This window comes from Ictidomys tridecemlineatus, chromosome 8 (assembly GCF_052094955.1).
Source record: "Ictidomys tridecemlineatus isolate mIctTri1 chromosome 8, mIctTri1.hap1, whole genome shotgun sequence".
Taxonomy (NCBI): domain Eukaryota; kingdom Metazoa; phylum Chordata; class Mammalia; order Rodentia; family Sciuridae; genus Ictidomys; species Ictidomys tridecemlineatus.
Window position 1 is genome coordinate 149119205 of NC_135484.1, and position 14674 is coordinate 149133878.

At 43.7% G+C, this 14674-nt stretch overlaps 1 protein-coding gene and 1 non-coding gene across 2 annotated transcripts in view; both read right to left on the reverse strand.

Annotated features, from left to right (window-relative positions):
* Positions 1–14674, reverse strand: part of Kif13a (kinesin family member 13A) — a 174980-nt gene that overhangs the window by 137039 nt on the left and 23267 nt on the right.
* Trnaa-ggc (transfer RNA alanine (anticodon GGC)) lies at positions 3174–3246 on the reverse strand. The gene has a single exon. It is a non-coding gene; the product is annotated as a tRNA-Ala (tRNA).

Below are 14674 nucleotides of genomic sequence, written 5' to 3' on the forward strand. Positions count from 1 at the left end.
GACCTTACAAATGTTTCTTCCTGTAACTGTCCAAGCCCCGCTTGAAATAGTCTATTCCACAGTCCTCAAGACATAGCAAATCTGTGTTGCTTGGGAAGAGGGCAGGAAGTGTCTTCACGCAGTCATGGGTAGCACAAGGGCCTTCAAAGTAGTGCACTGGTGGCTGACAGAGGACTCTGACGAGTGAAATTACAGAGTTAGAGACCTGTGCCCTGGGCAGCCCTATTCATCTGAGCACTGGGAATGCAAGATCAGATGTAAAAGAACCTATTCTGCTTTTAAACAGATTTCTGTCCAAGTAGGAAGCACAGTGCCTGACATAATTGCTCAATAAAGACAGCAAAGAGCTGCCCAAGGAGTGATAAAAGGAAGGAAGAAGAGTAATGAAACCAGCATGCAGGAACAGCAAAAGGGCACAAAGTGCGACCGAGGAAAGGCATTTGTGTTCTTGGAGTTTGGGGGACGGAGCTCCTGCTCCAAGCAGAAGCAACCGTGAAGGGCTCCGAGACTGGGATGGCCCTGGAAGACAAGGCTCCCATCTCCTCTTCACTCATGAAGAGCTCAGCTCATTACAATGTGGCACCTTGAAAACCATGCTTATGACTGGATCTACACAAACTTCATGTGAAGAAAAGGGACATTTAAATAACCTTTCCTTCTAGAAATGGCAACTAAACTGGACATGGTGGCACATGCCTATAATCCCAGTGACTTGTGAGGCCAAGGAAGGAGAATTGCAAGTTTGAGGCCAGTCTTAGCGACTTAGAGAGGCCCTGTCTCAAGATGAAATCTTTTGAAAAGGGTTGGGTGTACAGCTCAGTATAGAGTGTGTTCAATCCCCAGTCTTACAAAAAGAAAAAAGAAAATAAAACAGCAACTAAATATCCCTGAAATGTCAGAAATCAGTGTCTGTTTTCTGAGCTCCAATGGATTCAACATGGTATTTTTTAAAAAAAGCCTCTTTCCTTCATTCTTTTGCCATATGTAGAGGTTTTTCTTAAATCAACTTGGAACTAGAAGCCTTAAGAATTTCTCTGTTGGACGTGCAGGTTACGCGTCCAACAAAGAAAAAAGACTGTTGCTATCAATGGGACGTACTTAGTTAACTTTTATTTACTTGTTCAATAAAACCAGCTCAACGTGGTCAATCAATCTCATGAAATTTCATAGCCTCGCATGCCAAAAATCCCATGACGGTAAAGGCCTGGATCATCCAACTCCTAATACATATGCAATCCCGCTGTGCAAGAACTTGGCAGAAAGCCCTTCTGCCACAGTGTCACTTGATGCTTTGAGTATAGCCCTTGCTGCTCTGCCTCCGCAACTTATTTTTAAAGTGGACATGTTAAAGTTCTTCCTCTCTCTCTGCTCCTCCCCAATCTCAGGGGAAACCGGGATACCTTTCTTCCCCATCCTAGGCAGAGCTGTCTGTCCTTGAGCACACACCCACCACAGGAACAAGTAATTCAGACTTGGGGATGGCACCAGAAGATCCCAGAAATGACTATCTCCCAAGTTAACAAGTGGATCACAACTCTGGATAAAACACATGAAATCTAGTCTTTGAATCACTTCTTTAAAAGGTCCCTGTTCCCCTTGATGGGCAGAATCACAGCCTCTGGGACAGGAGAGTCCCTAGTGATTCTCCTTTGTTAGCAAAGCAATAAACCTTTTTCCTTTTTCTCAAAACTCTGTGCTCATTATTGGGTTGGCTTTGGGGTTAAGGACAGTAACGCTCCTTTGCTAGGAACCTAACTGAATCACCATAAAAACAGAAACAAGTTCGAATCCTGGAAGAGCTCTCAGGTGCTCTGTGGTGCTTTCCCACCGCCTCCCCACCCCCGTCCCCGTGCATCTGCTACCTGGTAACAACCCTAAAACAACCCAAGACGGCTATCAACAATGTTTCCTGCTAGAAAGGCATCACGCCTTCTCCGCACAGCTTAGGGACAGATGTTTTGGTGCATCTGAAACCCAATATCCTGCCAGGCAGGGATGAGGTGCTCCACTGTAACATGACAGGGAAATAGGCTGCAGTAGATTTGTTTTTATTGGTAATAGCTCCTGGAGGTCATTCTAATCCAAGTTCATTGTTCCTTCAACACTTGCTGTCAGAACCCACAATCTAGAGTCAAGGAGTCCAAGCATTTGAAGAGGACATGAAGTCTCACAGAGGCTGTCTTGGAACGCCGCAGGCACTCACAGGGTCAAGAATACTAACGACAATCAGGTTGGACTTCATTTCATGTATGTGCACTGTGCACAGGTCAGCTCGGCTAGTCAGTGATGGGCGGACCAGAGCCCGGGTTCTGGAGCTGCAGGCACAACTCACAGGAACACACCGTCACGGCACACAGTCTTCCCAGGGAGGAGGTCCGAAATGCATCTTTATGGCAGGCAAGCAAGGGAAAGATCGGAGGGTTCACTGACACTGTTCCACACCAACTTTTTTGCGCGAAAAAAGTTGTCATTTCTTGTTGTTTTAGAGAGAGGGGTTTAAAAATTTGGGTAAAGGGTTTGGGGGGCTGATCCATCTGCACTTAGGGTGGGCACTGCTTGTCATTCACCTGGACACTGGGCAAATCCCAGACTAATCAGTGCTGCTTGCTATGGCTATGACATAGCAGTGAGGGTGGTGGTCACAATTAATAAAACAAGGACAGCAGTCATGTGACTCACACCCTGCCCAGGCCGGCTCTAAGGATGGTCACACATTTGCTCCTGAAACTGTCCACATAAGGCATCGCCTTCACTTACAAATGAGGAAACTAAAGGGAAGAGAAGGTTATCAGCTGGTGAGTGACAGAGCCAGGGAGAGTCCCCGAATTCTGCCTAGAGCAACAGTGGGACACTGGGACAGAAGGGGAGGGGAGGCAGGGTTCCACTGCAGGGCACTTTTAGCGCAAAAGGCCAATTAAAGAGCTGCTACCATCTCCATGCAGAGCCATGCTTCTTTTTGTTTTTAAATATTTTTTTGTTGTTGTAGGTGGACGCTATACCTTTATTCATTTATATGTGGTGCTGATGATCAAACCCAGAGTCTCACACACGCTGGGCGAGTGCTCTACTGTTGAGCCACAACCTTAGCCCCAGAGCCATGCTTCTTCTTCTTTTTTTAATTTTTTTTTTTTTGTAGATGGACACAATATCTTTATTTTTATTTATTTATTTTTATGTGGTGCTGAGGATCGAACCCAGGGCCTTGTGCATGCCAGGCAAGCGCTCTACCACTGAGCTACAACCCCAGCCCCAGAGCCGTGCTTCTTAAACTTGACTATGTACACAGATTGCAGGAGAATCTTTTTTTAAATGCAGAACTTTGATTCAGTAAATCTGGTGCATGTTCTAAAAGTCCGGGGTTTTTTTTGTTTTGTCTTGTTTTTTGATATAGTGCTGAGGGTTGTTGACCCAGGGCCTCCGCAGGCTGAGCAGTGGGCACAAGCTCTTCCACGCGCTCCGCCCTGGCCTGCGACTCTGCATTTCTAACAGGCTCCCGAGGTCACTGCAGGTCCACAAACCACACTGAGAACCACTGGACCCGAGCGTGAAAACTGTGTGTACGGTGAAGTGTTTCATGGCTTTGCCCGAGTGAGGTCAACACCTGAGGTCTCAACCTAAGACGGGGTCAAAGGTCAGATAAACAGAACACAGGTCACAGGTCATTCTTCCAGTCACTGTCCCCTTTCAAGATGTGCCAGCAGTGAGGTCAGAGTGCCCTCTCCCCTGCCCAGACTCTGCAGCCGGTTTTCAGGGAACAGACCTCACAGCGAGACGACCCATAAAATACAGAGAAGCAGGCTTGGACTTAGGGCTACATAATTAATTTGATGTAAAGCAACAGGATTATTTGCATTTTAAGTGCGACACATTTTTATCCCCCTAACAAGAATTCCAGGAGTCAGCAGGTTTTACTTTATGACAAACTTTTTAATTGGTTAGGACTTAACATATGTTAATTCCAGATCATCAAAGCAAGCTTTAATTGGTGCTTTAGGAGTGGGGTCCATTCTGCGACTCAAACACCCTCCCCTCCTAAGCCCATTAAGAAGCTGGCTTGCTGTCCCTGCACTTCCAGTGCCCTGGGTCTGAAAGGGAAGTCAAGAACTTGCAAATCTCCAACCAAAGATCTTGACCTTTGGGAGAAGCTCTGAATACCTAAAAAGCATCTTGGATGCTCTTATGGACCCAAGTGTGTCCCTCCCACCCTGCAGGCTGCAGTCCCAAGCCCCAGGTGCTCAGAAGGGAACTATGTGGAGGCAGGGCTGTTAAAGAGGCAACTGAGGCAGAATGATATCATCAGAGAGGGGCTCCTCCCACTCCCCCTAGGAGGACAAGAGGACACAGACACAGGGAGGGAAGACCCCGGCAGGGCACAGGAGAAGATGCCATCTGCAAGCCCGGGGCGGGGAGCCTCAGGAGGAGCCAGCTCTGCCTCCGGAACTTGAGAAAGCAGAATGCTCTGACCTAAGCCCTCCAGTCTGTGGTGTTTTGTTAAGGCAGCCCCAGCAAACGAATAAGCTGTTTTGTGCTCTGATTCTCAGTTCAGAGTGAAGCGCAGCCAAGACACACCTACAACTGGGGAGAGGATGCTCTACCCGTACTATTTATCACCAGCATTACTATCAGCAACGCTGGGACAAGGAACGGCCCTGTGGGCATTGAAAGGCCTCCGAACGGCTCCCAAATTACCTTGCTCTCCATACTCAGTGATGGATGGTATTCTACACCCACTCAGGCATCTCCCTTGATTACAGCTGGACCACGCCACAGGAGGACAATCTGAAGCCCACCTAGCTTTAAATTTTGCTGTTGTCATTTAATTAGCTATATGATCTCTGATTTTTTCCCCTCTCATCTGTACAATGGGACTGTCTCATGAAGCTGTGGCAAGGATTCAGTGGAATCATGTATTCCTCATATTCTGTCTGTCTCTCTTCCAGCACAGACTGATGCCTGTTGGCCTAGTTATCAGGTTTATCAGTCAAAACCTCTCCCTGCTGTGGACCGCTTCAGCAGCCAGACAGGACTCTGAAACAGTGAAGCAGGAGACAGTACAAACGGACACTTGTACTTTTAAACATGTTTATATTAATCAGAATCACAGAAGAGTCCCTCCATTCACGGATCTTCGGATGTGAGACAAAGCCATTTCTCTGAGTGTTCTGCTAACTGGAGTTCCGGTGGTGCCTTCTATGTAAACTACACCGTGACGCATGAAGAATTTTCAGTGTGTTTCTTTAAAGAGGATCAAGAGCTGAAAAATAGCTGGAAAACAGACCGAGTGCAGAAGCTGCCTAGTGTTTTTATAAGCTCTTTCCCTCCTGGACGTCACACAACAGTAATATTTTTAGTGTGGTGGTTCTCAAAGGTTAGCATGCTCCAGAACCACACATTTCTGGGCCTTACCCCTCGTTTCTGAGTCAAATAAGTCTGGGTGGAGCCCAAGAACCTGCACTGTAGACAAGTTCCAAGAGGTTGCTGAATGTGGAAACCAACGTTTTGAGAACTCACCTCCCCTGATTCTGTCTTCCATAGAAAGCACCTTTTTCTATATTCATATTTCATCAACTTATATAATTTAATGAAATTCCATAACTTATGGATAGTGCCATACATAGTTTTTTAATTTGTGTGAGTGTGTGTTTTTGCCTCTTTGTTTTTGCGGTGCTGGGGACTGAACCCAAGGACTCCTACAGGCTAGGTTAGCACTTTACCACTGATGTACCTGCCCAGCCTTATTTATATATTCCCTCATTTGTTTATTGGTACTGGGCCAGGGTGACTTTACCACTGAGCTACATCCGAGCCCTTGCTTTTTTTTGAGACAGGATCTTGCTAAATTGCTGAAGCCGACTTCCAACTTTCAATCCTCCCGTCAGCTGGTATCACAGGTGTGTGCCACTGTGCCCAGCACCACTGATTCCTGATAACTTACAATTCAATTAGAAGGAGTGGAAGTGGGTGGACATCCAGTTGAGATGGACAGGAACACTGGGCCCACCATGGGCATCAATTGGCATGTGTTACAGGAGGATAGAGAGCACTAGTTAAGGCAGTCATTAATGCCATTGAGATACCTTCAATGGCATTAATAAGTTGATGTTTATATCTTTCCTGCATGCCCCCAACACAGAGGAGGAAAGAATCATGAGCCAGAGACATGTAGTTTTCTAATAATCACATGCCTATTAGATTTTTCTCATTGCTGGGCATCTTACAATTTAACTACGTCACTCTACAGGGTGATCATTCTGGCTTTAATTTGTAAATACGAAATCCCCTGCTGAGGGCCAGGGCGTAGCTGGGGTGAAGTGTTCACATGCCTAGCATGCACAAGGCCCTGGGTCAAACCTTCAGCCCTTAAAAAGAGAAAGAAAAATCCTCTGTTGAGACTTGACACGGGAGCCTTACTGCCTTGACCTCTGAGAAATCACACTGTAATTTATGACTCAATATTTTTTGGTGACTCTAGCTTCCTTTCAAAACCCTACCCTGTTTCCCAGGAGTTCCACTGATCCACGCACAGTCCTGGCAGTCCTGGACATGCCACTGCAGGACAGTGCAATTTGCTGTGCCCTTCTGGGCTCACCATGCCCCAAATTCATTACATTCAATTAAGTCAGTAGCATACGGGCTGGAACACAAGTCGCCATCCCCCACCATCTCTTGGACGTGCAGCTGCACTGATAAGCCAAGGAGACACTAACCAATTCTGACCAAGACCCCAGGAAAAAGATGCATCTGCACACACATGAGAAGGAAGCCACGGACCAAGGTAGTTTGCCACCCCTGCCTCACTCCTCCCCAAGCTTAGTCCCTATAGAAACCACAGTCACTGGCAGCAGAACCTCAAAGGCGGAAGGAAGGAAGGAAGGAAGGAAGGAGGGAAGGAGGGAGGGAGGGAGGGAGGGAGGGAAGGAGGGAAGGAAGGAAGGAAGGAAGGAAGGAAGGAAGGAAGGAAGGAAGGAAGGAAGGAAGAAGAAAGAAAGAAAGACCGACCTAGGAATTCCAGCTCAATTTTACTTCCAAAGTCTTTTTTAAAAAAATAATATCTTTATTTCATTTTTATATGGTGCTGAGGTTTGAACCCAATGCCTCATGTGTGCTTAGGCGAGTGCTCTACCACTGAGCCACAACCCCAGGTTCCACTTCCAAAAGAAAATCATCTAACATTTATAAAGTATAAACCCCCATGATCTTTACATCTGGCTTGTTTTGTATTTGATCAAAAGAAATGAAAAATAAATAAAAACAAAATTATTAGCAAACAAAATTGGTATATATAAAGAAAATCCAAACAATTTGCCACAAGGTCGAAGAACTGTCAAGAATTTAGCAAAGTTACTGCCGATGAGATCAGTATATAGTGTTAGAGTCAATGAATGGCATTTCTAAGCTAGCTACACAATAACAGAGTGCAACTTAGAATAGCCACCTGCAGGGGGTTCACACAGCAAGGAGAAAGAACCGTCTACAAATAAATAACCACAATAGAACCCTGGGCCAGAGAAGCTAGACACAGGACAGTGAGCTAGCTCTGACTCTGTTTATGTACAGCACCAAACGCGCCCAACTAGACCACGGCTTCAGGAGTCAGGGCCAGCAGCTGGGGGTGACGGGGGAGTAACAGGAGGACGAGGAGGGGGACTTCCAGGGAGCTGCTCCTCTCCATCTGGGAGCTGGCGTTCAGTGTGATATTTCAGCAAGCTGGACACTTACACAGACAGAAAAACGTATGTGAGATATTGTACTACAATAAAAATTTTAAAGAAACCACTTAAGATACAAAACATACATAACCAAAAAATAAATAAATAAATAAAAGAAGAAAGAAATTGTGCTTAGATACAAATCCAACAAAAGATACGTAAGAATTTTACTAAGACTTTTTACATGTAAAGTTCTCATTGTTGAAGAAGACCAAAGTAAACCAAACGATATACCACATGCTTGGATCAGAAAATCTAATACTACGAAGATAACAGTTCTTTCTACATGGGAACATACACCCAGTGCAATCCCAACCTTATTATTTATGTATTTATTTTTGGCAGCACTGGGGGTGTAACTCAGGGCCTCCGGCATGCTCCCTCCAGTGAAAACTAAAAGAAGGACCAAGCCGTTCCACAGTACAGGAGTGCCATGGGGAAATCAGCCCCACAGTCATCAGCGATGCAGACCAGAGGGTTCTGCCCTGGGGACAGAACAAACTGAACTAGAACAGAGTTGGAGGAAGGATCCTCAGGTACTTGGAAGCCTGATACAGCAGAACCAGTATGACAGACAGGGAGAAAGAGTGTACTACTATTCAATAAACAGTGCTAGGGCCATAAGCGGTGTGTGTGTGCGGGGAGGGATGAATCCCTACCTCACACCAATTTTTCAAAAATCAGTTTAAGGACTTAAATGTGAAATGTTGAGCTTTAATACTTTTAGAAGTATATATAAGCTTATTTTTGTGCCAGGAATTGAAACCAAGGACTCACGTATGCTAGGCAAGTGCTCTACAGCTGAGCTACAGACTCCAAAAATAACTATTTAAAGGTGTCGATTTAAAAGATAAATTTTAGCATTTTTTTAAACCAGAACTGGCTGATTAAAAAAAAAAATTAAGCCAAGTAAAAGAAGAAACCGCAAACTAAGGAAAGATAATTGCATGTGACAAGAGATTAGTATGACAATATGTAAATGACTCTTGAGAATCAATTAGAAAAAGGCAAAAAGTTAGCAGAATGAGCTAAGAGAAGGGGCATCTTACAAAACAAACTAATGAATGTCTAATAAATACATACCTGTGACTACAAGGGACAGGCACTCAGAGCCTTACTGCCTTGACAGAGGAACAAATGAATTTTTTTCACGAGAAGGGAGACTGGGAGGCATTTGCAAAACTATCTATCTAGAACCCACGTTCATCGGGTAAATTGCTATTTTCTGTGAATTTTCTCACCAATAAAGCAGTTAAGTAAAGCGGAGAAGCGCAAGGAGTATGATCTCATTTACAAAACAGGAATCAAAATTGAGCATTAAATTAAATGCAGTTAAATTATAAAGAAAATTATGGAAAAGAAATACACAAAATTCAGAAGAGTCCTTCCCTTTCACAGGAACAATGGGAAACCAGAGACTGAGTAAAGTCACAAGAGACAAAAGGTATGAGCTGTTTAGGGACAGACAGCACTGACATTTTCCTTAACTGTTTAAAAAACAGACCATCTTCTACTTTGTTAGACATGCAATATTTCAAACATTTCAAAAAAAAATTTAAATGGTTCCATTTTAGTGAGACCAATTTAAAGAGAACAAATTTCTCTGAGCAAAGTTTGATAAGTAATAATTAATGTTGGCTATTTTGTTTTACTTCCAGATTCCTCCTGAACTTCAAAATTCCAAAATCCCGTTGCCTATTAAATTTTCTGTATTTGGCAATATTCTTAGAAAATAAACCCTTAAGTACACCCACTCTCAGAAAGTTCAAGTAATAAATCATATATGTTATTTCCACAAAGAAATAATGGTACAGCAAATGAACCAAAGGTTTAAAATGTGCACGTTTGCTATTCTGACAACTGGGCACTTTTTTTTTTTCAAAAGTTTAAAAAGTATGTTGCCCAAAGAGAGACTGAAAACTCAGGGTAAGAGACCTCACTTAGAACTGAGAATACACCTTTGCTTCTCCCCTAATTCTGCTCTCCCTACAACTGGCCTGAAGAGGTGCTGGAGTGGCCAAGCATCAGAACCTCAGAAGAGGTGAGCCTGTCTGATCAAGGGACACCAAGCATTCACAAATTTTGCCTTTGTTTATTTTTATGAGGTGCTAAGGATTGAACCCAGTGCTTCACACATGCTAGGCAAGTGCTCTGGCATTGAGCTATAGTCCCAGCACCGCCCGCCCTTTCTTTTAAGTTTTGAGACAGGGTCTTGCTAAGTTGCTGAGGCTGGCCTGGAACTTGCGATCCTGTCTCAGCCTCTCCAGTTGCTGAGATCACAAGTATGCACCACCACGCCTGCTCTTTGCTTCTGATGTGGCACAGAAGAGCAGGGCAAGAGCCAGGTGGACAGGAGCTCTTTGAAAACCAAAATCCACCTGCAGATACTTTTCAACTGATAATAAGCGGGTTTTTGCATTCTTTGCAACATTGTATTCAAAATTAATATATAAGTCACATGTACAATACACGACTTGACGGAAGGAAAGATAAGACCAGATGAGAGAGGTCTGTGCGCCAGTTCAAAGAAGATGCTGAGACTCGCCTGCCACATATCACGGCTCCTTACGAGTTTGCATTAGTCTCCTCTGGGTCAAAAAAAATACTCTGCACAGAAAAATTTATCGTGCTCCAGTGTACCATAAAATAGATCTTTTAGGGAAAAGTCACCAGAGTGTACCATAGCTCATTGATAGGTTAATTACTAGTGAGACGAAGCATGTGACTGAGGGCTCTGGGGGAAGCTCTGCTTAGCATTTCTTACAGTAACCTCAAAGGCCTTCCTGCCATGAATTAAAACCACCCACAACATTTTAATTCCTGCTACTGAGTGATCAGAGAGATAACAGGTAGCTGCTGATACATTTTGCACTTTAATATAAACAACAGTGACAGCCTGCAGACCTTGGCTGGATGTGGGATATCTGACTGTAAGGAAATAGGGAGACAGCAGGAAAGACAAGAAACGAAATGTTTTTTCTAAGCCAGACCATGGCCTATACCTGACACCAGTGTTCTCAGCTTTCTGCAGGTGTGGAAACCTTACAGACCCTTAAACATTTTGTCCAAATGCATGAATGAGCTCTCATCCCCGGGAAGCGCACGCAGACATACTATTTTACATTTAATTTCAGGGCACTCGCTGGCCCAGTTTAAAATGTCCTGCCCTACACAGAGTGCCATGACATTGCACATAAGGTGAAAAAGTGGGTGCCAACAGAAGCTTCTGTGCCCAACGAATGACAAACCAACCAGCCAACATGAATCACAGTCAAGAGATGACAAATACAGTCCTGGCGGGGTTTGAAAGCAATCATTACAATGGTTCTTGCATTCATAAAACTCACTGATTAACTTACATGACAATTTCCTACAAAAGGCAGTCACCAACTTATTTTAGCCAGCTCCCTCCTTCTTAAACAAAGACTTGCACGAAGACAATAATTAATTACAACCAATTTACTGGGCATTCACAGGGCTGAAAACAAAAACTAGTGACCCAAATAGCTCTCCCAGGATGTACTCTGCAGCACCCCGCTGAGACGGTTTAACTTCACGGGCTTCTGCTGTAATCCTGTTCAAATGTAAATTACATCTGGCGCTGCTCAGAGTGTGCAGGATGCGATCTTTTCTGTTGATCTCCATAAATACAAAATTACAAATCCCTGCTTCCTTGCCTAGGAGTAAAAAAAAAAAAAAAAAAGTGCTGAGAACGAGCTGATTCCGTTTTAACAAACGAGAGGGGATTTGAACAAATCTGAGTGCAAACTTTATATTTGATTAGAGGGACAGAAGATTAAAAGTATGATTACTGAAATGCATCTGCTGCTATAAAATGAGTTGTTAATGGATTACCAAGTAAAGCTCCATGATTATGGATCTCGCTGGTCAAATTTACCTTCTTACTTTCTTTAGGACCAGGGAATACATCACACACGAGGAAGCCACGCCGCTTTCTTACGGCCTACTTGCTGGGTAAGTGCCCTACAGAACTCCACAGAAGCACCGTTTATTCAACAGTTGAGAACCTGACAAAATTATAAAGCAATAACCAACTCTCAATCTTAGGGATTTGTCTTTATTTGTCTATTAATAGTCCTCAAATACACTCTTTTATTATACCTAAAAATATCCTAATGAACCATAAAATGAAAAAACCAAAAACGCTTATGGATACTTAAAAACAACCTTTAATCAACCACCTAAAAACAAAAAACAAACAAACAAAACCTCTAATTACTAAAAAGACAAATTTCTCTTTAAAAATAATGCCTCACACGAAATGCCATCGATTGCCAAAGACTCAATGTGCGGAACACAGCCCCTCAGCACACCTAAGGAGTTTGCATACCTGCAAACTTTGCCGAATGCCCCCTTCTTCACAGGAGAGCCGGAGAGAGGCTAAGGCAGTCCCCCTCCTCAGGATCCCCCAGAGAGGCCAAGAGCAGAACCACAGCCCTGACTCTCACCCATTTTTACTTAAACATGACAACAACGAATCTACCCACGAATTCATCAATGGGCCACCTGTTTTCTCCATTTTTGGAGCATTCAGATTAGCAACAGACCAGGCAATGTTTCATGGGGACCGTTTCCTCTCTCACCTGCACATGTGGCCAAATGACCCGCAGAGGAAACGAAATCGTCCCTGTCATCCCCACAGATACACTTGAACACGTGCTCTTCTTGAACATACATGACGACATACATTCACTACACTATACATCGTGCAAAAAGTCACCGTTTCTGAGTTGAAATCTGTCTTCAGTACATCAATGGAACCAATCTTAAAGATTTGGCTGTTTGGAGAAGATAGCAGCTGGGGAAAGTCGAGCTGAGGGGATCACCCAGCAACTCCTCGTGGTGCTCTTGGCAAAGTCCTGGGATCAGCTCGTACCAGCTCAGTGAAGGTTCTTTTCCCGCATTAACTTGCGTGGTCATTCACACCAACTTGGTGTTCTCGCATCTTCACTATTGCCAAAATACAAGCCAATTGATTCATCAGGCCAAACATCGCCGTGTAGACCTAAAGCCAATGTTTCTTTCACTACAGTGCGTGATGGTGACTGCTGTCCTATGGACAGGTTAGCCTGAAAAGACTGCCAGATGATAAATGTCATTTTTTCAAAAAAATCTATTAACCTTGCTTTAAATCTGACAGTCTCGCAACTTGAGGGTGTCCAGTACCGTGAGGTGACAGGTTCACACTGCAAGGCTCTGCTCCGAGCACTCAGGCATGACACATGAGGAAATTGAGGCTTAGAGAGGGCTGGTAACTTGCCCAGAGCCACACAGGGGTGTGTGGGAAAGCTGGGACTTAACCTCGGACCAACTGGCACCAGGGTCCATGCCTTGAATCACCGCTCTCTACCAACCTTAAAAAATGGGTCCATTGTGAAGAAGGTCTAGGAAAGTCCAGTGTGGGCACACTTTTTCAAAGAGGTGCATGGCTGGGTGCCACCTGCCTGTGGCCCTTCCTTTTCAAATTAAGTACCCAAAAGCCTCATCCATCATCTTATAGTGCCGAGCACTCTAAGATGGAAAGAGGAAATCTAAGGCAGGATCTCAACATGCAAGACACTTGCAGCCTGACTGGGGAGAAGAGGTATGCCTGAACAAAGCAGTGAAGGCACCGTGTTCACTACAGTATTCAAGACAGGATGGGCCCGGGTTACAGACAGCCAGGTGGAGCTGTTTGGGATTTTCCCTCTTCACTTGGTTATGAAGTTTAACATCACAGTGGCTTCACTGCTTTTTCAAAAAAAAAGCTTTAAGATTAAGAGAACCATCTAATGTGGACCAGCCTCCTTCTAGAAAACATTTGCAACAGTGAAATGTCTGTAAAAGCTGTCTCAAGCCAGGCTGTTCCAACAGCTTTCTGTCTGTGAGCCTAAAACAGAATGGAGAGCTCTTCATGTGACCCACGCCTGCCTCTACAAGCCCTGTGCTTCCAACCACAGTCTCAGCCAGGCCTCCAGCACAGGGAAAGATTTCCCAAAGAACCATCACCCACCATGCCAATCACCTGTCACTTGTCTTTGGTAACAGTGATTTCATCTACTATTGCTCCAAGGTCACCAAATCCATTAAACTCCTCCTGACATACAGAAGGGGCTTACAAAGAATTTCTCCAATAATTTTTCTCTGGTTTCCTGCTCCTCTCATCAGAAATTCTTCTTCTAATAGCTTTTTAAGAATATCAACACTTGCAGAGGGTGTTCTAGAAAGTACACTTGGAACCATGTACCTAGTAAGAACGAAACACACCAGACTTTTGAATATCTGAAATTACTAAGAAAAAGGTCTATAAATATCCAAATACATAGTTTGTTGCTCATAACACAAGTTCACAAGCTATAAATAGTAAAGATTATTCTCTATAAATGTAGTACAGCTGTTATTTGAATTTTGAAAGGCGGAGACTGCAACAATTGGGCATTCTAAAACCAATTTACTTTTTCCATCAACTCTCCTTCTAATTCAAATCAAGACAATTTATTCAATTCCATCACCTTCATTTTGAACATGTGTAATGTGAGATTTTCAATTATTTCCTGATGTACGATTTACTTAACTTTCACTTACTCCACTTAATCCATTGTTCAATATTTTTATTCATCCAATCACTAAAATGATATTCAGCTACCTCTGAAAAATCCAATTACAATATCATGTGTGCAATGCATCATTTATTTCTAAGTATATAATTATTGTATTGGTAACCCTCATACAGCTCACTATTGAAGGAGCTACATATACCTTACCATTCACTCAATGTTCATTGTATGCCTTTGAGCTCGGTTTACAAGGACCCAAGACTGGCAAGATGCCTGAGGCTTTGTTAGAGCTTCCAGAGACCACCTCATTTGTTTTTATAAGGCCTGGATGGAAAACTCATCGGTACTCCTAGGAAACTGTGTATTTTATGTACATTTTCAAACTCCTTTTGATTAATCACACTACAT